The 25,372-nt window shown below is 42.9% G+C and overlaps 1 protein-coding gene across 3 annotated transcripts in view; it reads right to left on the bottom strand.

The window, feature by feature from the left end:
* The window catches only part of htr4 (5-hydroxytryptamine receptor 4), a 152,460-nt gene extending 127,548 nt beyond the window's left edge, over positions 1–24,912 (bottom strand). For 2 of the 3 annotated variants that reach the window (XR_005697448.1, XM_040043187.1), the window contains exon 1: positions 24,472–24,683. The gene's annotated coding sequence lies outside the window, so the exon portion shown is untranslated. Of the gene's footprint in view, positions 1–24,471; positions 24,684–24,704 lie in introns of those variants that run through there. The other variant, XM_040043188.1, reaches the window with a different exon arrangement.
* Positions 24,913–25,372: the final 460 nt, after the last annotated feature.

Below are 25,372 nucleotides of genomic sequence, written 5' to 3' on the forward strand. Positions count from 1 at the left end.
TTAAGAGTTCAAAATGTGTTAATTACAGAAATAAAATGTAATTTTCTCTGTAGCACTTCATGGATTTAAGCAACACACTTTAGTTGCTCTGTGGATTCTTTTAAAAAGCAGTTAAAAACTTTTCTGTTCAAACAAGCCTTTTGTTGATCTACGTATTTTATATTCTTTACATTATTTACATTTGATCTTTTACATTGTGTATAATGTCTATTGATTGTATTGTTTATTTTAATATTTGTGTACAGCGCTTTGTGACTGCCTGTCTGTGAAAAGCGCTTGATAAATAAACTTTACTTACTTACTTTAGTTGTTCACACAAAGCACAAAGGTAAAACAAACAATATATACAGTGTTATCTTCATTTTAGATTTCAAAAAGTATTTGAGGCTCCCAGTGTTTTCTTTTGCGTGAAAACCGGGTCCAAGTGGCTCTTTGGGTGTTAAAGGTTGCAGACCCCTGTCCTAGCCTCTTCCAGGTCATTCTTGTGGACACCGAATCATTCCCAGGCCAGTCGAGAGATATAATCTCACCAGCAAGTCCTGGTTCTGCCCCCGGGCTCCTTTCAGGTTAGACATTCCCAAAACAAATCACTTAGCAGGTTTCACGGAGGTGTCTGAACCACAGCAGCTGGCTCCTCTGAGGGAACGGTTCTAAGTCTGACTTTCTAGCGAGTGACTGAGCTCCTGAGCCTCTAATGGAGAGCCCAGCCACCCTTAAAGGGAAGCTCACTTCTGCCGCTTATACAGGTGACCTCATTGTTTTGGTCACCACCCAAAGTTTGTGACCATAGGTGAGGGTAGGAACATGGATTGACCAGTAAATCGACACCTTTGCTTTAAATTTAATTCAGTTTTATTTATATAGTGAACTGTTGCTATTTTGTGCTTTTACAAAACACTGACTCGAGGCTCTTTAGTGGTACACGTTGTTAAAACTATGCCCCATGACTAAATTACAATTTAACCTCAAATTCATAAAGGTGTCCATGGCACTCTGTAGTGATTCAGCTTCAGAAAGATTCACAATGATCAAATTTATAAGACAAACAGCCTCATTGGACGGCGGCAATAAAGTGATTATGAAAGACACTCTCTCTACAAACATCCCCACACAGCACACCGTCCAAGCTGCTGCACCAACACTTCCGTGTCACATTAGTCTGCATGTGTGGGTTTATTTAAAGCTCTCTCTGAGTTCTTTGTGGCCTGTTTGCTCTTTTGTCTCTGTGAATTCTCGTACTTCCACCTCTTTATGGCAGTGTCATAATCCTGCTCGTCTTAAGCAAGTGATTCCTGGCACAGGGACACCTTACAGTTGATCTCAGAGTCCACATGTGTCAGAGTATTATAAACCATCTATCTTCAAAGCAACTATGTATTTGCTATCTGACACATTAGATTCTTGATTGTGCTGACAGCTGGAAACCTTTGACAATAAAAACATAAAAGACTTCATACAAAGGGCTTTTACCAGGAAAGTTTTCATTTGGAAAAAATGAAAAAGGAACGGGACGTTTTCTTACTGAGCTGCAAAGTCACAACTGGTAATTTTATTGTGACAAGTTGATCATCAACTGAGGCCAAGCCCTGGTCTCACAGCCAGGAAAGATAAATGAGAGAGTCCTTACAGAAGTCATAATCAGCTCTTAAAATGATGAAGAACCACTTCATGAAAACCATTACATTAGATTGCTATTTTTTTCTCCAGAGTTCTTCAGGCATACTTTAATCATCTGTAATTCATGTTTCAAAAACTGTAAGAACTGTGGTGAAAATGAGCAGACAGGTCCTCAGCCACAAACACAACATTTTTAAAATAAATTTAACATTTAAAAATTCAAAAATATCCATCAATCAGCCATCCATTGATCCACCCATCCGTCCATTGATCCTTTAATCTGTCCATCCATCCATCCATATTATCATCATTATCCATCCATCCAATCATCTATCCTTCCATCTATCGTCCGTCCATTCATCTGTCCATCTGTTGGTCAGTCCATCCATCCATCTATCCTTTATCTATAACTTTAACCTGCTGCCTGAACAGTCCAAGCCTGACGTGAATCACAGCTGAATGCTGCAGACCTGCACACTGCTAAAACTCTGCTTGTATAGAAGTGCTCACACTCCTGAGTTAATCATGTTCACCTGATTAGCAGCACCCGGGTGTCCTCCTGATGGAAGCAGTAAGGGTGGATTTTATTTTTCACAGGACAAAAACTCTCTGTGCTCTGCCATCACTGGTCACTCAGACAGCTTCATCCAAGTTTCCACCTGCTTTATCTCCACCTCGACCACCAGGGTCTAGCCTCCAGGGAGTCCTACCATTGCTGGGACTCCACTGTGCTATGAAGTCACCAAATGGTTTATTACTAGAACACTATTACTAGAAATCTTCAGCTCAGTGCCATCAGACATCAGATGGACTTTACCCTCCCAGCTGCCTACAGTCTGCATCATGTCCAATTACTCCATGTGTGTCAAGCACAGGTAACACATCTAACCCTAACCCTTCACATACACAACAGAGAATACTCCTTTTGCGAGCAACATGTGAAACAGCAGCAGCACCCCTACCTGCTCCTCAAACTGTCCGAAGTTCATGTGTGATGTGATTTTATGGTTTGCAGGAATTATTTTTAGATTTGTTAGAGCTGCAAGCACACGCTAAACAGTGAATGACCCATAAAACCAAGACGTGCTTTAAACGGCAGCACAGGGGTCCCTACGATTATTAATCCTAACGATAAATAAGTAAAAAGCACCATAGAGCTGCAGCGTGGCTGAAATAGCCTGTTTGTGTGTATGAACCTCTGATTTATTACTAATTTAAAGACAGAGATCAATAAACCCAGATCATAAATAAACACAACTACTGTTAACATCATAAAGCGGGGCTTTGATGTTTGCAGTTATACTGCAGGTCACAGGAAGCCATCATTTAGGCGCCGCAGTTTGTGTCGACACACAGTGCAGAGTATGAATAAATTTAACCGTCCCCATTTGAAACAGCACAATGGCTTTTTGTGCCACAAACGGAACAAATTCAAATGTGTGTAGGAAGAACCGGCCTTCAAAACAGAGCTGCCTCAGTGGGGTCTCAGCTGAAAATAGAAGTCATTACATCAACTCATCAGCCCACAGGCTGACTCGTTTCAGCGTGGCAGTAACGAGGCATCGCTCAACGGGTCATCAGACGCACAAGCAGAAACGCAGAGCGAGGATAGCGACCAGCTCTGAGCTCCCACCACAGAGGACAAATACTGGGATCAGCTTCAGAGCCTTCGATAAACAGGGTGATTCTGACCTTTCCAAACTTCAGATTCATTTCTTTTGTTCCACCCACTGAGACGTAACTGCACCAGTGAGATTTTTTATGCCTCCAGAGCAGAGCAAAGTTTGCATAACTAAGAGTCCAACCTGCTCAGGTAAATGTCAGAGACTCTTATGTTCAACACGTCCATAACTTTAGTTTGGATGAAATGTTGGGATTTGCCTCTTTGTTACTGAACTGGAGCTCCATTTATCGATTACCTACAGTTTGAAGAAATTATGACAAAAGCACTTTCCCACAGTGCAAACTCATCGCAGTAACCAGTTGCAGCACTATGGAGGCAGAAACCTGAAGGACAATAATTGGTGTTACCAGATAGGGGTGGGCAATATAAACGATATACGATAGAAACGATATAAATTTGGCCAATGATAGAGATTTTGACTATATCGCTCTATCGCGATAGCTCATGTTGATGATGTCATCAAGCTCCGCCTGTTTTGGTCGAAAGCATCGCAGCGGCTACAACCATTATCATCTGCAAATTATGGCGGGCGACAGTCATAGCAAAGAGATGAAGCACTTTTGAAATATGGGGAAAGCCAAAAACTGCGCTTCCTCCACTTCCGTAACATTGATTCATTAATGTTGAATTCTCTCGCAGCTGCTCTGTTCCCATGTTGTTGCAGTATATTAATAACTAACCTCGTATTGTGGATGAATAATCTCAGTTGTTCTCCTGACTGAAGTTTGGCCCGTGTATAGCATCCAGCGATGTGATTGGATTTGTCCCTGACCACCAGAATCCCTCACGTTAACTTTTATCGAGTGGAAAAAAAGTTGGCGTTCATCCTCCAGCTTCACTGTGCTAATGTTATGCTAACACAGCTGTGTGTTTAGTTTTCTGTCTTCATTTATGTTGGAAGTGATAGCAGAGCTGTACGTTTTAGTTAGTTACAAAAATCTCTCAGTCAGGACATGGTATGAAATGTTTAGGTGTAAACTAGCGAGCTAACTTCCTGTTAACTTCTAACTCCGTTAAATTTAATAAATTCTGTTTTCATGGATGGCTGGATGTTAAACTTAATTGTTACACCCGATAAAGCAGCAACGCTGATGATTTTATTAAAGATGAAAGAATTTAGACCGTGTTCGTTTGACTTTGGGACCTGAAGTGGACGGAGTTTTGGACTTAGATTACTCCACGAAGCTCCTCACAACGGCAGCCGTAATGCTCTGACGATCCATCAAGCAGTGCGGCTTACCAAAGTTGTACTAAAACATTTTTTAACAGATTTCTGCACGCCAAAATCTGTTCGAAGCACAACCAGAATTCATACACAAGGCACACTCTCGATTTTTGAGAAAAATAAAGGATTTTAAGTGTGCCTTATAGTGTGGCAAATATGTTATACAGAAGAAAAGAATATATCGTGATATATATCGTTACCGCACATGCTTCAAATTATATTGCGATATGAATTTTAGGCCATATCGCCCAGCCCTATTACCAGATAGAGACAGAAGTACAAAGATTATCTGCACTTGAGAGTAACGAACAAGGAAAAACTGTATTTCCTCACGTTCACAGGTTTTTACAGAAATAAAAATCTGCCTGCTGTTGTCAAAGCAGCTGCCGTGGCTCATTCACCGCCGTGGTGTGTAAATTTAACCAAACCGTCTCTCCCGATGACAGCCGAATTATTTTCAGAGTCTAAACCAAAGCAGCGAGTCAAAGACTAAATAAATCAGCGCGATACACAAAGGTCAACAGTATGTGAACACGCTTCAAGCTCTGAACGCAGACTTTACTGCTCAGAATTCAAAGCTCTGTGCATGAACGTGCATGATCGAGGAAACAGCAGCGCAACAGCAAGACTGCACAACTTCACACATAAGAGATCTCATGCATCCACACTCTGACAGTGAGACATACAGACACACACACTTCCTGCCTGCTTCTTACTGAAGGCATGGTGACACAGTTTAATATCTGCCTGCAGGAGGATAATAAAATCAAACATATTGAAGCCAGCCTCCTCCACTGCGTGCTTCTGATAACAAAAACACTTTGACCATTAGATGGAAACTTTCAAATTCACTGCAGGAAGAAACCATCCCTGATTTTAATCATCATATCTGATCATCTCTGTGCATCTCATCTTGATCGTTCATTAACGAGCTTCTCGAGAAGCATAACTGCCAGATAATTCAGGCACGATTAGACTTCATGATGGCAGAGCGACGCCTCACTGAGTGAGTCCCAAACTACAATTTAAACCTCAGTTTATACATGTCTCTGTGTTTTCTGAGGGGAAACAGCTGCCCTCTGTCTCAGCCTGTTTAACTAAAGGTCTGGAGGAACTACTAGTGATAGTACTACACTTCCACACTTAAATCACAGACGTGGAAGTGAATCCATTCATAGATCACGTTTACGTGTCTGTCTATGTTAATGTGACGCACATCTATTCTCCTTGTGATTCTGGTTCTATACAAATAAACTTTATTATTCTGAATATTATAAAGTGCAACATTCAAATGAACTTTAAACATGAAACAGAGAGCAGCTCTGATATCACAAGCTCAAGATTATCTGACAAAATGAATTGGATTTAAAAAATAATACTGCTGGGAGTCCTCTAATCAATCCCTACATTCACATGTTCAGCATGGCTCTGCTCTCAGGTTAGAGCACCGCCGTCACCCCAGGACCTAACCACGCTGATCTCTTTGCACATTCATTAGAAAATTGTTTCAGACTGAAGAGGCACTTGAGGAGCGCTTGGATTATCCCCGCAGACGCCTGAGCCACCGTGGAAGTGTGCGTCAGGTGCACTTGATTGAACTTGTGAGATGAATTTCTCTTCAATTAGAAAAAAAGGCTTCCTGACCGTTTGTGCTCCGAGGATTCACAGATTTTATTTAATCATCAGCAGAGCTTTCCAATCAGGAAATGATTTAGGTCACATTTTCTGCTGCATCATCACCGAAAAACACTTTACTTATGGAAGATCTCTCAGTTTAGTCAGCACTCTTTGCTTTTCCAGACAAAGTCTTTTTATTGCCTCGTCTGCTTTGAAATTATTTGCTCCTAAAAAATCCATAAATAAACACCAATAAATCCACATACTACCCCGTGGTCACTGAGGGAACCATAAACTAATTTTAATAGAGGACATAGCTTCACGGGATGTAAATAACAGGAAGTTCCCTCCCTTCAGTTTCTCACCAGTAATGATTTTTATTTGGAAAGAATTGAGTATTTTTTATTTTTTATGACCTAAAACATCTGCCAGGTCACACATATCCCACTGTGAGATCACAACATTCATATTCATGCTAATATATTAGCAGATGACAGTTTGATCTCCTGGGGAGCAGCATGCGGTGGGAACCATGTTCTCCTAAATCATCTCTTAATAGTGCCGCTCCAATGCATACAGATGGGAATGCTGCGAGGAATCCACCATGTAATGGATGCTGCTATGTCCACTCTGCATGGGTGCAGTATTCTTAATGTGGACATCCATCCAACCATTTAGCTGAACATCCAACCTGAGTGGGACGTCGGTCTATGCCGAGGTGTGCCAAGTACGGATTAGTTTCAGTTTTGGCTGCAGTCGGGTCTCATGTTAAGTCCAGGTTACCACTAACTTGCCTCAGTTCCTAAATCAACAGATCAATTAAAGCTCTTCATGCAATGAAGAAATGGCAACAGGAAACAGATTGGATGTTTGGAAACTCGTTTGCAGCTGCACGGAACAATGCTCTGAGCCCAGCAGCTGCTCACATCCCACAAAGCTTGTATTTTACCTGCTGCTCAGCTGCTCTTTTTTTATATACCACAAATTTAAAGGAAATTGAGTTAAATGACTGCTGTCAAAAAGGGAAGTGAGATTGAAGCTCAGTCCACGAGCAATTAAAAAAAAAAGCTGACACAGAGGGATGAGCGCATCATCAGAGTGCTGTCATGCTAACCTGTTCACAACAACAACAACACTGATTCCAGGTTATCGTGTCTGCTTCAGTCTCTGTACGAGAGTTCAGGCTGAGTGCATTACGCTAACGGCACGCCGTTGTGTGTGTTTTTCCGTGGAGTCAGGTCCTCGGGTCTTATTGGTGCCACCTCAGCCGCCTGTTATTGACTGCTCACGCGGCACTGCCAGGATAAACCAATGAGTTCGCACCAAGCTCCCAACCTAAAGTAAACAGTCGCGCAGTTTGCAGATGCTTGTTCACAGACTGATGTTGGCATTTCACCAGCTCCGTCTCCTTTCCTGGCTCCTGTGGAGCTCAGGGACAGGCTATCCCCTAGCCACATCTCTCCTCTAACAGTCTGGAAGAGGCAGGTTTCGCTCCCACGGAATAGAAGTCCAGGCAGTGAACATGTGGACGCATGGATGTGTCTTCCAGGCAAAGTGCAACTAATCGATCCATCTGTTATGGATCCATTGTCTCTCCATCAAAGTTCTCTTTCTTTTTTCCTATTTGCCTTCGCTGGATTTCCTTTTTCCCCAAATGTATCCAAACTAGCTCAGCTCTCCACTCGCCTTGCCCTTTCCATTTCCATCACCTGTGGTGTGACTGAATCTCCACTTGAGCTGAAAGAGACCAACACCAACGAGCTCATCTGTGACAAAGTGCCAGCAGATCAGTGCAGACTCTGACAAATACACGGGCCCCAGCTGCTCCCACTTACAATCAGAAAGTCCAAAGCAATCTCATCTGTTACTCAAACATCTTCAGTGACCCAAAGAGGGTAAATGCTCCTCTTGTTTTCCATTGTGATGGATTTTTTATTTCCACACATAAGAAAAACAACAGAACGAGGCCTTCGATGACTCTGAGCACGTGGGTCAAGCACACATCTCCCTCGCCTCTCCAGCCTTTGGCACACTCAGAAAGAGTTTCTGCTCAGAGCTGGAGGGTTCGATGAGGAATAAGGCAGGTGGAGTCAGATTGAACCTGTGCCCGCCGTGGAGGTCGGCTTGCTCCAAACCAGGACATAGCAAAGAGGCGTTAGGTGGAGAAAAGTGACTGCAGCTGGAGCTTTAAAGAAGTTTTCCCTCCAGACTGTTGCACCGACCTTACAGAATATCATCTGTGGGATTAATAGCAAGACAAAACCAGAAAGCAATCAGGTTCTTCATGGCCCAGCAGGTGGGCAAACATATGCTACAGAATAATCAGAGCACACAACCCAGCAAACAATTTCATGAAGTCTGTTTCATGAAGTCTGGGATCAATCCACTTCAATGCAAAAACAAATATGCAATTATTCCCTCTATTCCTGAAAATCAGCTCTTATTCTAGAGCTGATCAGATAATAAAAAATAATGTCAATTTTATTGGGTTTTATTTTCAGATTACAGAACCTGTAATGTCAATTATAAGAATAATATGATAAGATATTCACGTGGCAGCAGCTCAGCGGTCAAGACGAGCTGCTGAAGTTCAGACTGAGCATCAGAAAGATGAAGAAAGAATATGGCATGGTTGTTGGTCTGAGTGTTTCACACGCTGATCTCCAACCATCTCTGAGCTCAGAGGAAATATCCAGCCAGCAGCATCTCTGTGGAAGGAAATGACTGGCTGACCACACCGGTGTCAATGCTGTCAGTAAGAACAGGAAACTGAGGCTATGGCTCACACAGACTCTCAAACCTGGACAACATAAGCTGGGGAAACGTCTCCTGGTCTGACGAGTTTAAAGCATGGATCCATCCTGCCTGTATCCGTGTTCAGCCTGCTGCTGCTGAGCATCATTTAAACTCCACAGCCTCCCCAAGTGCTGCCGTTGACCACACCCATCATTTATGACCTCACTGCACCGCAGTATACAACAATTTGTCTCCATATGTGAAAGCTGAAAGTACTGAATAGCAGAAACTAGGTTTCCTTCGCTGAGTTTTCTCAGATCAAAAAGCAGACGACCACATTGTACACATGGCAGACTGCTGCGTAAAGAAGTGATGGGAAACTGCTCGTGAAGCACACTGTGCAGGAAGTGTGGTTTTATCACGGTGGAGTTTTTAGAAGCAAGACAACAAAGGTGATACAGAATTCGTGCTAATGTTTCAAACGTGATGCCTAATTTTGGTTCAGGGAAATTTAAAATGTGAGGGAACATCTCACGAGCCTGTGAGATGTTTGCAGAGAGCGGGGGAATCTGCACCTTGTGTTTACGTCTTTGTGCAGGATGTGTTTACTGGTTCTTTAATTGTTTCATGTTTCAGCTGTTTGCTGCTCATGGAAATGGTTTTGTGGGCTTTGAGCTGAGATTCTGATGTCTCTGTCAATGCCACACACGTCTGTATTTAAATAACACACAGCCCGTGGTCTATTTTCAGCGGCTGCTTTTAAAAAGTGTTCACAGAGAGACTGTTAACAGTTAGATCCTCCAGTTTAAAACACCGTCACAAACAGATGTGTCCATGAAATTCAAATCCTGGATGGATGCCACATTCGGGTCAGGGGAACAGCAGACGGGCCTCGCTGTCTCAGCACACACAGACTCTCACCGTTGCCCCCGTGTTTTACTGTGTTGGCCTTTTTTCTCTGTGCACTATTTTCAGTTCTACTTCCTGTGTCTTTAGTTCAGCTGTGTTCTCACGTGTTTCCATTCATCACCATTATCCAGTGTATTTCAGCCCTGAGTTTCCCGAACTTCTTTGTCTCATCATCGTCGATTCCTCGTGTGTGCTTTCCAGTCCAGCTCAGTCACTCAGTTCAGTTCATCCTGTCCTTATAATAAACACCGTGCTTGCTCTCAACTAGCCTGCGAGTCCTGCATTTGGTCCTCTCTTCCATTCCAACACACCTGAACGCGACAGGCCAGATGTTTCAGCCATGCATGAATCCAGATGTTTTTGTTTAGGGGAACAAATCAAAGATCAGCTGAACAATTTCAACTTTACAGCTTCAGACATGGCCGGGGCCTCGCTGCTTCCACAGAGACACAGCTCAGAGACCACCTTTCCTCTCCAGCCCAGTTTCTTACTTTATTACCTTCTTTAACATAACAGATATTTTAATCGTTGCTTCATGATTTGAACCCGACCCTGCATCATTTTATCTACTCACTCACTCACTCACTCACTCACATTTTATTCTATTTTATGATGTAATTGGTTTTTAGTGAATTTCATTCATTTATTCTCAGTTTTGGGAAGGTTACTTTTAAAATGTATTCCACTACAGATTACAGATTACATGCCCCAAAATGTATTTTGTAATGTATTCTGTTACGTTACTTAATGAGAGTAACGTATTCTGAATACTTTGGATTACTTAATATCATGCTTTTTACAACTACATGAATGTACTACTGCTGTGTGATTTATTACTATTACTGAAGGTCTGCGGCTCCGAACCGTAGTAAAGGGACCTCTGGCTAATACGTCGGGCTCCGTGTTGGGCTCGTAGCCGAAAAATAGCTTTACTTTGTTGTCTGGGTCAAGTTTGAGACAGAGAGAGATGTTGAAAGGCTGCTCCAACGGAACTTTTTGGTCGTGTCCAAATTCACGGGCTGCATCCTCCTGAGGACCCGGCCTTCGCGGTCTACAAAACACTGAAAAAAGCCCAACAATAAAATTTTTAGGTTGTCTAAGTGACTTATATATTACGTTTAACCCGAGCAGTGAAAGTCCGCGGTGATCTGAAAATGATGTGCCGGGAGTTGTGCCGTTCTCGGCCGCATCAGTAACCCTCGAGCTCCCGGCTAGCTATCGAGCTGGTGGGTAGCAGACGTCTCCGAAAACGTTGAAGCACTTTTGCAAATATGCGATATCTTGATAAACCAAGCCGATATTTGATGTTTACACAGCTACTTTCTCGCCTGAAAATATGTTAAAAGTTTATTTTGTGACCCAGAAAGATTAGTATGAGTAATTTTAAAACTTAGTAGCGGCCGCCATTGCTGGAAACTGGAGTTTGGCTGGGCCGCGCTATGAATTCTGGGATATGGTAGGCCACGAAGGACACACCCGACCCATCCTTCAAATTCGGAGAAAAGGAGGACGCATTTGTCGGCTGCATTCGGAGGAGTCTACGAATTTGGACAGCCTTCGGCGCGTCACTGTGACGTAATCGGTCTACAAATGCGGCCTCAGGAGGATGCAGCCCATGAATTTGGACACGACCATTGTTTCAGAGGAAAACACGAACACGGTGTTCAGTCGAGTCTTAATAGCTTACTTACAACTGGGCTCGTCAGGCACTCTTCTTGGCTGCAGTAGTTATTGTTATATTTAGATGCTTCCAGCTCCCGTTTCTGCTCGATGACAACTCGTACTTTCCCACTCTCCTTTTTCTCCCTCCTCGCGCTCACAGACACATAACAGGTATGGCAGTCCATTCTCTCTGCAGCACGGACTACACTGCCCATGAGGCTACATTCTTTAGGGCTATGCCTGTAGCATTCTGCCTATCCGGTTGTTAAGTCTGACGTCACTAGCCGTGTCTGGGCCTAAACTCCGCTGCAGGTCCATATATCAAACGATCACTATGGCATTACTGAGAGTTGAAAAACTGTCTAAAGTCTTTCATCTTTAATAAAATGATCAGCGTTCTGCTTAGGGTTGCCAACCGTCCCTTAAAATACGGAATCGTCCCGTATTTCGAAACAAAAGTACACGTCCCGTATTGAGCTAATAAGGGACGCACTTTGTCCCGTAATACAGTGAGAATCAAAAGTAGTCTATAACTTTTAATGGAATTAACACTTTGTTTGAAAACATAATTCCCAGCCCCTCTCCTGCTTTGTGACCAATGAGCTGACAGCACACTTATGACAATTCGAGTATGACAATTCAGATTACCGCTCATCTCATTGGTCGAGGAAAGGTCGCTTGCGGAGAAAATACCGGAAGACAACAGATGACCACAACAACAAGCATGGCCAACAGGGAAACAAACGCCGACACTGCGGTGCAAGTCTCGGATGTCAGTACACCTAATGCTGGGCAGACACTGTGCGATTTTTTCAGTCACGTTATTCAGCTCCTGCTCAAACTGCACGATTGACTCACAGGGGTTAGAAGTTCGTAGGTCACGATGTACTCTCACACTATACCGCCCGATGCTCTGATGCGACCTGAGTGCTCACACTGTGCCTCCATAAAATGAAGGTTATAACAGAAAATCTGTCGCTCGCTCTCTCTGTCTTTCACTCACACAGACACACCACCACCATCAACTTTGCTAAATTGCTAATGAAAAACATTGATCAGGCAGCTGTGATTGAGCAGCAGTGTAAATCCAACTATTTTCACGGTTGTTGTGGTCGTGATAATTTTGTGATGCCACATGGAAAAGGCTCGGATGAGCTTTCCAAAGTTCTACAAGTTGTGCATCCATCGCTTGTGTCCAGATCACACGCTGCACTGCTGTGCTGCTCCGTCTTTTTCACCGACATTTACGTGTTTGCGCGTGAGCAGTGTGAGCGGCTGTGGTGACACGTCACGAGCGATTGATGATCGGGAGCTGGTCGTGAGGTGTTAATCACTTCTCGTTAACCCACGTATACTACGACGCACGATGAAGGCCAAAATCGGTCCGATCACTCAAAAATCGGCTCAAAATGGGCCTAAAACCGCACAGTGTAAGCCCAGCATTAGAGCAGCAATGTTTGTTCCCATCAGAGAAAGGGAAGAATGGGAAAAGGAAAACACCTGGCTGGAAAAAGTTAATATGGGTATGTGCAGTGAATATCAGCGCTATGTGGCCAGAAGTGTGATAATATAACTTATTTTGTGTAATAAACAACTGCAAGGATAGATGATTACAACAAATTGATGACTAATACATAAAAGTAATACATAGATGAATAATGGTGATGAGTTATGATGCGTAATCATGGGAACAAGCGGGTTTACAAACAGGAGCAGCTGATGAGCGTCTGAAATAATACCTCAACTGAAGCCAATTGTACTAAATGCACTAAATGTGCACTGTTACAGGAATATTTTTCTTTCTATTGTTTTCTATTATTTTAAGTTAAGCAGGACAGAGTTCTTTTAAAGAAAGATTTACTTATATTCTCAAAAGTTAAGCATGACAGGCTTCTGTTTAAGAAAGAGGCCTGTTTTATTGTGTTAATGTTGTCATTTTGAGCTAAAAATAAATGGCTAAATGATCATTTGTTTCACATGTGTTCATATCACAAAGAATAGAATATGCATCTACTTAAATCAACTTCAAGTCAAATGGTTAAAAAAATAATTTTACACACAAAAAAGAGCTAGAAAATTCAACAGAAAATTCACTGGGAAGGGTGAAGACAACTGGGTCACCCGGCCCTGGCCACGAGGTGTCCCTTATTTATTTTTCAGGGAGTTGGCAACCCTAGTTCTGCTCTACCAGGTGTAACAATTGAGTTTAACATCCAGGCATCCATGAAAACGGAATTTATGACATTTAACGGAGTTAGAAGTTAGCAGGAAGTTAGCTCGCTAGCTTCTATCTAAATACAATATAGCATGTCCTGACTGCGGGGTTTTGGAAACAAATTCAAACATACAGCTCTGCTATCACTTCCAACATAAATGAAGACAGAAAACTAAACAGCAGTGATGTTTGTAGGGTTACTGAAGTTTGGCTAGCTGGTATATAATGATGCGCTACGTGACCGCTAGCGACACAGCTATGTTAGCATAATATAAACAAGCTAACTTTTTTCCCACTCGATAAAAGTTAACGTGAGTGTGTTCTCGGTGGTCAGGAACAAATGTAATCGCATGGCAGGATGCTGTAAAAGGACCAAACTTCAGCCAGGAGAACAACTGAGATAATCCATCCATAATACGAGGTTAGTCATTCATATACTGCTGCATGGGCTGGGCTGTAGTTACATCCTAAGGTTTTAAAAACTGAGCTTAAATAAATGATTAGCGGTAATAAAAGCCGAGGGAGGTCAACAGTGATCACTGACTGTTTTAGGAGCTTTTTGAGATTAAATAGAAGAAAATACAAAACATTAAACATGTTAACAACACAAAAGCCATATTAAACGCAGACTACTTTAGTAGGATTTGTCACGTCATCACTTAACGACCGGATTAGCTTAGCACAACAACAACAACAAACTGGTCTCAACCATGGCAACTGTAACGCTGCCTCCTGGAACAACAGAACATAGCTGTCAAAACAAAACCCAAACAGTCCTGACCCGCCACAATATGAAACAGGAAAATACTGCCGTGTAATCCATTTATTTCAACAAAGTAACTGTATTCTAAATAAAACCGTTTTAAACTGTAACTGTAACGGAATACAGTTACTCATATTTTGTATTTTAAATACGTAACGGCGGTATATGTTTATTCTTTATTGGCTCTTACCGTACTTATTTAATTCACTGATATTTTGTGTTTGAACGGTCACATATTGATGTTTTTTCAGGATTTCTCCTTAAGTCTTATCAGCTTGTGAATAATGTGTGAAGCTCTTCGAACATCGCCAACATGCATGAAACATTGTGCAGGTAAAATCTGAATCGTTGATCTGAGCAGCCCTGCCATTTGATTCTGTTTGCTTTGATTTAGTGGGTCAGTTCATGAAAAAGGTCACCTGTGATGTCATAAAAGGTAAAACTGGAATTATTAAAGATTATTATTATTTATTAAAGATGACTCCAGCATTTGGCGACTGTCGGGAGGAAGAACTCCCGTGGAAAACCAGCACCAGCATATGATTATAGACTCTTGATCTTAATCCCATTGCTTCTATTGGAAACAGTATCATGTGACCATGTGACAATTTCAGGTCACTGTGTGTAACGCCACCTGACAAAAAGGCAGGATTATTAAAAACCAATATGATATCTGTAAATGCAGATTATCATTAAGTTTGACTTTGTTGTGTCGTTGCTTCATCCTGTTTGTATGCTGCCCTTAGAATGTGACGGTAAACACTGTCCTCGCTGATCACTGCTGTACACCATGATGTTTCCGGTAGCGTCACTCGTATGTGTGAGCTGAGCCGCACGCTGTGATTGGACCGTTTATGTTTCTGTGACTGAGACCCGATTCCAGCCTCTGTGACCAGCACACACACACACACACAGTCATGCCATCGTGTAAACACGCCCCACTCCAGGCTTCTCTTTTCTCATGTTCCCTTCCAAACTATTTATTAGACAGCAGCAGCTTCTTCCTCACTCTCAAAGCCAAATGTGAAATGAGAAAGCCCCGGAGAGCACGGCGCTGCACAATAGACCAAACTCAGCTTTTAACACAGAAACTCTGCATGTGGCTGTGTGACAGCCTCAAGATTAATGTTTGTGCTCATCAGGTTGTGATTTCATCAGGCTACCTGTCCAGGTTTAAGCTTTTGGGGTTTTGCACAGCCACATAACTCACAGCAAAACAGATCTACATTTCATTTCCATCTTTACGTGCACCAACTCTGAAATTTAGTTGCAGCATCTCTACGTTTTCCTCTATGCTGTCCACGAGAAGAGGAAGATGCTGAAATAGCTGCTCTTGCCCCCCGGATGCTGCCCTCTTTCTGCCAGTAAGACCCGGCGGTTATAAACAGTTGTCAGGGAGGAGTTTAAACAGCGGCTCCTCGCACACATTTAAACGGGCTACAGTACAACCATCTCATCACTCACATCATCTCTCACAAAAGGCTCGGATGTTTGTGACAAATAAATAGCGTGAAGCTCAGCGCTTGACTCCTGGCTCCTGGCTCCAGACTCCTACACTACGCAGCCTCCACCCCCACTTGAGATCCATTTTGCTCTGCTCTGCTTGGTTTTTGGGGTGAATCTCAGCTCGCTGTCCTGAGAGAACAGAAATGGAGTGTGGATCACATCACCGCGTACGTGACAGGAGGAAGCTGCTCTCAAACCTCGCTTTAGGAAACATGATGGTGTCTCAGGCAGTCGTTTCTGACTCACAGCTAAAGACGCTTTACAGGAACAGGACAGGCTAATAATGATGTGTGCACATTAAATCAGTACATGCAACTTTAAATGAGAATGAGCGGCAGGGTCTGTGCACCTGTGAAATCACAATCAGCGCTCAGGAACCAGTGAGCATCCTAAATGACCCTCGGTGCACTCACAGTCCTAGTTCATCAATGACCGGAGCAGCACGCCCTCAAGTAAACCTTTACCACTGCTGAACAACAGTATCAGAATATCTGAGTCAAAGACAGCAGCATTGAAACACAAGCAAAAACAAAGACTAAAGAATCAAATCAGAAAAGAGAAAAAGAGTCAAAATTAAAGATGTTAAATCTGCAACAACAGCTGCTTTTTAAAATCACATACACACCTGTTCAATTATGTAAAAAGGACTTAAAGGCTTTTGAACCAAACAAAGGAATGACAGCTCTGAAGCTCCTGCGGCATCATTAAAGTGGATTGGAACAAGTCCCTCAGAGTCTCCGCCCACCCCCTAAAAATGACAACAAGATCTACGACTTTCTTTTCTCCACATTCAAAGACGGCAAGGACAGTGTAAATCCAAACAGAAGCAGAATTATATCATGCTACTCAAAAAGCATCCACCTCAGGCTCTCCCAAAAAAAGCACTTAACGTGTGCAGATCCAGCACAGACACGCGTCAGCAGCAACGACTCTAACGTGAAACAGCGATGCAGGAAAGCAAACAGACCCCGGAGTCTTCCTGTGTGCTTCAGCTGGAACAAATGGCCTGAGTCTTATTGAAGGTGAATGCAGACTGGAGCAGCCTGATGCATAAATAATGAGAGACGACATTTACTTTCTCACATTTGGGGAATTTTGCTGACTTTCTTATCTGGACTGACTTAGAGTGTACCAGCTCACTGAGTTCACCTCCACGTGTGATAACTGAACAAAAAGATCAATAAAACAGAGCACAGATCAGAATAAAACAGCTCAGTCCACATAAAGACTTCGAGTACCTGAACTCATGCAGCTGTGCAGCACGCCAACACCAAGGACACTCAAAGTCGCCCATTGCATCCTGCAGGGATCCTCTCTGTCACACTTTATTTCTTTCACTGATCAGCAACGCGAGCCAAAGGCCTCCTCCTCAAAGTCGTTCGCTTTTATTCTCTGACACCATCCCTGAGCTTGAACTTTAAGATTTATGTCTCTGCAGAGCTGTAACATGAACAGAGAGACTGATTCAGTGAGGTTAGCCTCCTGAATACTAGAGGAGAACACACCGAAGAGCAACGTCCAACTAACCCACATTCACAAGTCCTTTTATTCATCCAGCAGCTGGATTCATTATACTGAGGCTCGGGAATCAGAAGGTTGGCGGTTCGATCCCTCGCTGCTCCCGGTGCGTTTATCAGAAGAAACGTGTTCGTGTGAGTCAGGCACGACACCCAGAAAACGAGCCACACGAGAATAATACAATCATAACAACAATGTAATAAATAAGAACCATATACAGTACACACGCACAGCAGCATGACAAGCTGGTTGTCATGAAGCGTCTCGCAGTGTGAGTGAGGTTGTCGAGCGGAGTGTCTGAGGTTAACCTAAAATAAATACCCTTTCTCTCCCACAGTGCACCTCCCTGCCCCTGCTCCTGCCCCCGGCATCACCTCTCCTGCCCTTCATGCTCTTTTTCTTTCACATACGTGTCCCCTTTTGTATTTTTCGTGAACTCTAGCTACCCCAATTGTCTCCCTCGCCGCCTCTCTGTCTCTGTGTGACTCTCTCTTTAACCCTGCTTGCTTCATTATGCCTCTTTATTATCCTCCTCCTTCTGCCAGTTTTTGTTTCTAAATGTCCTTTTGTTACCCTCTGAACGCACAACAGTTTAACAGGTCATGGCAATAATACCCTACACACTGCACACAATGGGACTAACAACATGGGAAAGCTTTTTTGTTTACACCATTTTTGGATATTTTGTGGAAACACAAACAGCCAAATAACTTTCTCCAGTTTTTGTCTTTTTTTAATTTGAAATGAGCGTGACCTCTCCTGCCGCCAACCACATTAAAAGAATCTGTAGCAAACCGGAAGTGAAGCGCTGTCTTTACAACAACCTTTACAGGATTTTATCAATCTTCCACTCGATCCCCATCGCGCTCTGCATCCACGCACATCTTTGTGCTCCTGTGTTTCCCCATGAAACAAGTTTAGGAGCTTCAGGTTTGACATTTCCTTCTTTGACTGAAGTGTGTCAGGCTGTGGCGCAGTGTGCGGGTGCTCTGCTCGGTCTCTTAAAGTGCAGTTGGTTGCAGCAGGCTCTGGTCAGGAGTGACCCTCTGTGAGGATGACGCTGTCTGTGTAAGAGACCCTGGCTGACCCATCACAGCAGTCACAAAGTGCTGTACACGAAGGATAAAAATAAATAAATAAATAAATAAATAAATAATAAAAAAGTAATGAATAGACAACATAAACAACACAAAAGGTTAAATGTAAAAAATTTTTTAAAAAATGTAAAAAAAAAAAGAAAAAGAAAAAGTAAAACGCATTGATCAACAGAAGGCTTTTTTAAATAGAAAAGTTTATAACTGTTCTTTAAAGGATTCCACAGAGTCAACCAAACATAGTTGTGGTGGTAGACTGCTCCACAGCCTTGGTGCCACAGACTGAAAGGCTCTGTCTTCAGTCGTCTTCAGTTGTGTACGGGGAACAACCAAGAAACTCTGAGTCTGTGAGCGAAGACAACGAGCAGCAGTGTATTTTGTAAGAAGCTTGGATAAATAATATGGGGCCTGGCCATTCAGTGCTCTGTGTGTTAAAACAAGAATTTAAAACAAATTCTAAAATCTATTGCTAGCAATGTAAAAAAATTATAAAATAGGAGTAATGTGAGCTTGCTTGCTAGAACGTGTCAGTAGCCTGGCTGCTGCATTTTGTATAGCTTGGAGGTGAGAAAGAGATGATTTGTCCAAGCTGGTAAACAGGGCATTACAATAATCTAAAGGCGATGACACAAATGCATGAACAATTTTTTCCAGTTCAGCTAAGGAGATCATATGTCGCAGTTTAGAAATGTCCTTAAATGAAAGAAACAGGAACGAGAAAAGATTTTACATGTGAGTCAAGACCCAGAGAAGAATCAAATATTACTCCAAAATTTCGAATATTTGACTTGGCAGAAGGACAGAAAGAGTCAAGAACCTGACTGATTTTTGAATGTAGTTCAGGAGGAGCTACAATCATGTTCTCGGTCTTATTTGTGTTTAAAACAAGGTAACTGTTTGAAAAACAATCAGAGTTAAACACTGGACTAGGGTGGACAGCCTATGCAGCTGATGAGGCTGAGGACATATGCAGTTGAATCATCAGCATATAAATCATACGAAATGTTACTAAAAGATTGAATAATGCCAGCTAAAGGAAGCATGTAAAAATAAAATAAAAATGGACCCAAAACTGAGCCCTGTGGAACCCCACAGGTTAGGGGGACAATGTTAGAGGTGAACCTGTCAGTCCTAACAGAAAAGGTCCTTTCAGATAAGTAGGAAAAAACAGTCTAAAGCAGATCCATATATACCAGCCAAAACCTTCAGCCTGTTAAGTAGGACTTTGTGGTAAATGGTATCGAAGGTATTGCTGAGATCAAGCAAAACGATCACAGAACAATTCCCAGCATCAGAAGCCATTAATAGATCATTATAGACCCTTAAGAGAGCAGTCTCAGTGGAGGTCTGCTTTTGAAAGCCAGATTGAAAAGGGTCAACAATCTGTAATCTGCCTTAAGGACCTGAATTAATTTTTCTACAATTTTTTCTAGTAATTTGCTTATAAATGCAAATTTTGAAATAGGCCGGTAATTACTAGTAGAGACTTACTACTAGGATCTACTAGGAACTGCATTATTATATTAAACTCCTCACTGGAGGGGAGAGGGAGGGGAAACGGGGGGACAAAGGAGGGCGAGAACAACTGAGCTGTAGTGTTTTTTTACACTGTGCAATATTTGCAATATTTTTTTTTCTTATATTCAACTGTGCAATAATCACTGTGCAATATACTCACTCAAATGTGCAATCCTATTTATCCATATGACATATTCTGTATTTATATGTGTAAATACATATAAATACTAAGAGTGTGTAAAGACTTCCCCAACACATCCACCCTGACACTGCTGTTGATCATCTATGTGCAATATCTCAGTCTTACCATGTTCTGTGCAATATTTTTGGCTCATGTGCAATTATTTTGGTCCCAGTATGTTTCAATGTTTCCTACACATACACCATGTATATAGTTCCACTCACATATGTATACATATACACTGTTTTTTATTTTATTCTATTTATTTAATTATTTATTTATTTTCCGCCTTCGTTGTGTATTGGTTTCTCTTCTTCTTACTTTAGCACCTTTGTGGTTCAGCTACCCAATTTCGATGTGCAAGAAACTGCACAATGACAATAGAGCTCTAAGTCTCTAAGTCTAAGTCTATATGGCATATTTATGCTTATATCCTTACTCTCATTCCCCTTATTGTATCTGTAACATGCAACTTCTGTCGGTGCCGTGCTACTGGAAACTGAATTTCCCGGAGGAACCCACCCGAGGGATTAATAAAGTTTCATCTAATCTAATCTAATCTAAACATCGTGCAGTTACTGGACTTTAAAATGCCTCTTTATGGTCCAACTTCTTCTAGTTACTTCTGCAAATTTAGAGCACAATGACATACACCAGTATGTCATTGTGCATTGTGAATATATTTGTCAGAGAGTGCAACACTGACCCTAACCTGCACTGGATGTTTGTAATACTGAATCTGATGCTAATAGTTAATACTGCTGCAGGTCTGGGTGGAGGTTCAGCCACCAGCAGCTGACCTCCATCATACTCAGGACGTTAATCCACTCATCGTCTTCTGGGATTTTTGTTGTCCTCCATATTAACGTGCTCTTTCTCTCTCTCTCTCTCTCCTTTGATTTGTTCTAAGTGCTGATTGGTTGCTGAAGCTTGATGGATGTGTATAAAAGCACGGCACCTTGGTCCTTCTCTCCTGCTACATGATCTCCATCAGCACCGTCATGTTTCTGTTGATGCTGTGGTGGAGGGAGTTACCCACAGTACTGTTCTGGTTTCTTCTTCTTTGGTTCCCAGGTCGAGTTTAGGGCTCGTGATCTTCTTCATCTTTCATTTGTTTTAGCCGGGCTCTTTTCTTTGGGAGTATTTTCAATGTTTCCATTATTTAAAGCAGCGTTGTGGCATCTCATGTGCTGTGTTGCTTTGAGACATAAATTTAGGGAGCGTAACCACTCAACTGAAAGAAAACAGACCCACTCCATGTCCTGGAGCCTGACACTGTGGATGCAGCGGGTAGCTGTGCTTATGATAAACTCCACATGAGTTTAATGAGTCAAAGTGGTAGCCCCTCCCACAGCTGCTGGGTCTTTCAATAATCACCACCTCTAATAAAAAGGAGTTGCTTATTAAGGAATCGACTAATCAAAGTCTGTTAATGACTGCTGCTTCTACTCTGCGTACATCGAGACACAGTAAGGGACGCTCTTAGATCTGCTGTAGAGCAGATCCTCCAGGTTTCTTTTTCACTGTGCAAAATTGACAAGACGTCTGACATCGAGTGGTTTGAATATCAATAAACAGCCAGAGCGATAACACATCAGCTGGGTTAATGAATGTCACAGCCACGATACAACATATGGAGGAAGCCCCCCAGCTCCTATCGCAGGGCCACAGTTTAGGTTTCACAGTTAATTACAGTCACTTTTATTGGCATCGTAAATCATCATTACTATTAACAACTGTGTGCCTTTTATGATTTCTCACCTCACAGTGAAGCTGATTTAGTTACTGCGTTTGTTCCTGTCTCACACATGAAACACGTAACCGCAGCATCCAGAGCCCAGGAGGCTGAAAATACATCTCATCAACATGCAAATGTTGTAATTGATCAAAAGTGTGATTTAAATCCAATTAATTATGCAGCTAGGTTCATAAGAGCTCTGCTGTCAGCCTGCCAGGTGTGAAGCTACAGCACAGGTGGAGGCAGACAGCGACCACGTCACAGAGACGACTGGCTATAGATCCTCAGCAAATGCTGTGTGTGTGTGTGTGTGTGTGAGGGAGAGATCCAGTTATTGATCCAACCTGCTGGACTGTTGCATTTGGTCATTCTGGTCACACAGATGGTAAACGGGTCACATTAAAGCTCTTCTTTAGACTTTAGCCACACTCACAGTACAGACACAGAGCTTCAGCAGCCACCGTGGACAGTGTTGTGCGTTCACTAACTTTCCCACTTAGACGTGCAGACTGTTCAGATGACCACACACGTGCATGTTTATTTGTTAACAGCCTGTGTGTTATCCTCCATAAGGGCCTTCATAAAGTGTTTGTGAACCAACATCAGAGCTGGGAGAAAAACCCATCAGATTCATTATCATGCAGTAGAGACATGAAACATAGTCGATATAAAGTGGACAGAGCTCGTCCATGCATGTTCTGACAGACAGCACAAACAGCCGGTGACAAAGAGAACAGCGCCGAGCTGAACCAATCATGCGGCTGGGACAAAGCCAGAGAAAGAGCACAGGCGCTAATGTTTGGGCTGTTTGGACACCTGAGTGTCAGTGTCATGCTCTTCTTCATTTACATGAGAACGATTCTTAAATAAGTACGTGTTTCCTGTTTGGCTCTATTTCAAACATTTGGACACACAAAAATAACAATTTTAGTTTGACTTTTTTGTATTAATAATTATTTTATGTCTTTGATTTTTCCTTAAAATGCAGCTCTACATTTTATCGTGTTCAACTTCTGACAGAAGATAAAGATTTAAACCTTTTTAACCAGCAGTAAAAAGAAACCTTTATATTTATCAGAAACTTACTTACATAATCAATTTACTTCATTATATTTATCGATAGTGACGTGAAAAACGTATAATGCTGCTGGCAATTTTATCTATTTAGCACATTTCATAATAGCAAGCTCAATGTGCTTAATGCAGAGGATGAAACCATAGAAACCTGTGTAGGTTGATTGTGCCTTAAGGCAGTGAAAACAGACAAAGAATTATAAAACAATTATTGAGTGCAGGGCCCAGTGAAAAACGTCTGTTTTTAAATGTATGCATATCCATGTGATGTCATGTCTGCTGTTGTTTTTCATGCACTGACATATTTCTGGGTATCTGTAGCTGCAGTCTTATTCCCAGCTTTGCCGAGATTGTTGCACTCCTCTCGTTTGTCTGAATGTGACGACTTTTCTCTGACATTAGAAATCAGACAACAATTCAAAGCTTTTTTTTGCAGGATTAAGAACTCTGACATGAAAGGAGTAAAAGTATGAAAGTACAGAAAAGAGTAAGACAGTACAGTAAAAGTGTCAAATAAATGTACATACACTCGTCCTTCCTACTAACTGCAGCAGCTGTTACAGCATCTGTACAAGTCGGGGAAATGACACCGACAACACTCGCTCTACTCACTCGGCATTGTGTTAAGATCATCAGCGCACTATATACGTATAGTTTGAGCCAAAGTTCATCTTCTACGAGTCATCCTAACACAACACAACAACTTACAGAATATCACAGAAAAGATCAGCTGCCATACTTCCACCACCACAGCATGACTCTCAATGCTTTGAGCACACTCGCTCAAACACCTAACACTCAGCGAGACGGAGCAGCGGCTGGAGCGCAAACATGTGGATGAGGTGGGTAGGGTCTCTGCTGCTGCGAGTCTACACTCTGCCCTCTGATGGACTAAAACCTCCCAACAAAGCTTAAAGTAAGAAGAGGAGCTGTTGAGGAGAAGACTCTTCGCTGGAAATGGCACAGTCTAATCACCATGAGGAGAAAAGGCGAACACTGGAATAGGAAGGGAATCAGCGGCTCTGCGCTGACCCGAGGAGGAACCCGGTCACACCGAGGCCACAGCAGCTGACACTAACACTCCAAACCTGCACCTTTGATCGAGTCGTGCCAATCCCCTGCAGAGCCATAAACGTTACACAATAACGACGATAACAGCAGAGTGCGCAGAAGGAAAAACAGCCAAGTCCAAGTTTGACAAGAGTGAAGGAAGAGCCTGACTCTGCCTGCACACGGGGGTCCTTTAAAAACTGCCTCACACCCACTGCTCATTCAACATGAAGAGTCTGCAGGTAGAAGCAGGTGAATGTGTCACCTCAGGATCAACCCAACACTCCCCAAATCACGCGAATCCAAACGGACCCACACTCAGAACCAACAATCAGGGACACGCAGTTCAGACGCGCTAACTTACAGGATCCGGTTCCGCTGCACTCACAGTCCGTTACCGATCAGTGTCCGCAGACAGGTGAGTAATCCCCGCTGCGTGATCGCGTCTGCGCTTCACACGGAAACTCGCAGAAATCTGAGCGTGACATCGCTCCACGGCCAAAGAGCTCCGACTCCCTCACACACGTCATCCCTGCGCGCTTCCTCCGTGCGCGCGCGGAGGTCACGGCAGAACACAGCGAGAGACGTTTCACTCACCGTTCCTGCGCGAGCATGTCACCACATCCCCACGAGCCACGGTCACTCTGCTCCACTCCGAGCTCACAGCCACGAGCACCGAGGAGCGCAGACCCGCGGGGACGCGCAGAAGGCGATGCGCGTCCGACGCGGAGAGCCGGAGAAAGGGCCAGACAGGTGGAGGAGGCGAGGGGGAAGCTGGAGAAGTGCGCGCAGCCGGAGCTGAACTCAGAACATCCACCCGCTGCGCTCTGGTCCCTCCTCCTCAGGCCTCAGCCGAGGGAAGCCTGCCCCCCACTCACACCCCCACCTTCGTCACTTGACAAACGTGATCCGTTTGGTCGTTCCTGATGACGTGATCGGGCGAGAGAGACCAAGCCTGACCTAACATGATCCTTACGGGTCAGGGGTCATAGTGGGATCTGTGATCACTGTCAATATTAGAGTGTAATGTTTCTTATTCTGTGTCTGTGGACAGTCTTTAAAAAGTGTTTCTGAACCAACTTCAAACAAACTCTTTCTGGGGTCAAAATAAACAAAGGCAGAAACACAGTTTAAAAAATTATTATTGCTTTGATGCAAATTAGCATCCACAGCGATCGATAAACGTTTCATAGAGCTGAGCATCAGGCAGCATTCAGCCTGCTGTATGGTGGAGCAGCTGTGAGTGCAGCAGGGCTTTCTGAGGA

This window comes from Simochromis diagramma, unplaced genomic scaffold (genome assembly GCF_900408965.1).
Source record: "Simochromis diagramma unplaced genomic scaffold, fSimDia1.1 OVJJ01000433.1, whole genome shotgun sequence".
Lineage (NCBI taxonomy): Eukaryota > Metazoa > Chordata > Actinopteri > Cichliformes > Cichlidae > Simochromis > Simochromis diagramma.